Source organism: Physeter macrocephalus, chromosome 10 (assembly GCF_002837175.3).
Source record: "Physeter macrocephalus isolate SW-GA chromosome 10, ASM283717v5, whole genome shotgun sequence".
Lineage (NCBI taxonomy): Eukaryota > Metazoa > Chordata > Mammalia > Artiodactyla > Physeteridae > Physeter > Physeter macrocephalus.
The window spans coordinates 85,669,100-85,671,095 of NC_041223.1; positions in this window are offsets into that span (position 1 = coordinate 85,669,100).

Here is a 1,996-nt window from a genome sequence, read left to right on the forward strand (position 1 = left end):
TTCTTTATTCTGCTCTGCAGTAGTTATTTCCACTATTTTATCTTCCAGGTCATTTATCCATTCTTCTGCCTCTGTTATTCTGCTATTGATTCCTTCTAGAGAATTTTTAATTTCATTTATTGTGTTGTTCATCATTGTTTGTTTGCTCTTTAGTTCTTCTAGGTCTTTGTTATATGTGTCTTATATTTTCTTCATTCTATTTCCAAGATTGTGGAACATCTTTACTATCGTTACTCTGTACTCTTTTTCAGGTAGACTGCCTATTTCCTTTTCATTTGTTTGGTCTTTTGTGTTTTTACCTTGCTTCTTCATCTGCTACATATTTGTCTGTCTTCTCATTTTGTTTAAGTTACTATGTTTAGGGTCTGTTTTTTGCAGGCTGCAGGATCATAGTTCCCATTGATTTTGGTGTCTGCCCCCAGTCAGTGAGGTTGGTTCAGTGGCTTCTTTTGGCTTCCTGGTCTAGGAGGCTGGTGGCTGTGTTCTGGTGGGTCAGACTGGATCTTGTCTATCTTGTGGGCAGGACTGCATCCAGTCATGTGCTTTAGGGTGTCTGTGAAGTTAGTATGATTTTAAGCAGCCTCTGTCTTAATGGGTGGGGTTGTGTTCCTGTCTTGCTTGGTGTTTGGCATGGGGAGTACATCACTTGAACTTGCTGGCTATCGGGTAGAGCTGGGTCTTAATATTGAGATGGAGACCTCTGGAACAGCTCTTGCAAATTGATAATATGTGGGCCAGGATGTCTCTGTTGGTCCAATGTCCTGAACTCAGCTCTCCGACCTCAGAGGCTCAGGCTTGACATCAGGCCAGAGAACGAAGACCCTGTCAGTCACACGGCTCAGAAGTAAAGGAGACAATTTGTATGGCAACACAAAAGACCCCGAATAGCCAAAGCAATCTTGAGAACGAAAAATGGAGCTTGAGGAATTAGGCTCCCTGACTTCAGATTATACTACAAGGCTACAGTAATCAAGACAGTATGGTACTGGCACAAAAACAGAAATATAGATCAATAGAACAGGATAGGAAGCCCAGAGATAAACCCACACACATATGGTCACCTTATCTTTGATAAAGGAGGCAAGAATATACAGTGGAGAAAAGACAGCCTCTTCAATAAGTAGTGCTGGGAAAACTGGACAGGTACGTGTAAAAGTATGAAATTAGAACAATACCTAACACCATACACAAAAATAAACTCAAAATGGGTTAAATACCTAAATGTAAGGCCAGACACTATCAAACTTTAGAGAAAAACATAGGCAGAACGCTCTATGACATAAATCACAGCAAGATCCTTTTTGACCCACCTCCTAGAGAAATGGAAATAAAAACAAAAATAAACAAATGGGACCTAATGAAACTTAAAAGCTTTTCCTTTGCTGTGCAAAAGCTTTTAAGTTTCATTAGGTCCCATTTGTTTATTTTTGTTTTTATTTCCATTTCTCTAGGAGATGGGTCAAAAAGGATCTTGCTGTGATTTATGTCATAGAGTGTTCTGCCTATGTTTTCCTCTAAGAGTTTGATAGTGTCTGGCCTTACATGTAGGTCTTTAACCCATTTTGAGTTTATTCTTGTGTGTGGGGTTAGGGAGTGTTCTAATTTCCTACTTTTATGGGCATATACCCTGAGAAAACCATAATTCAAAAAGAGTCATGTACCAAAATGTTCATTGCAGCTCTATTTACGATAGCCAGGACATGGAAGCAACCTAAGTGTCCATCAACAGATGAATGGATAAAGAAGATGTGGCACATATATACAATGGAATATTACTCAGCTATAAAAAGAAATGAAACTGAGTTATTTGTAGTGAGGTGCATGGACCTGGAGTCTGTCATACAGAGTGAAGTAAGTCAGAAGGAGAAAAACAAATACTGTATGCTAACACATATATATGGAATCTAAGAAAAAAAAATGTCATGAAGAGATTAGTGGTAGGACGGGAATAAAACACTGACCTACTAGAGCATGGACTTGAGGATATGGGGAGGGG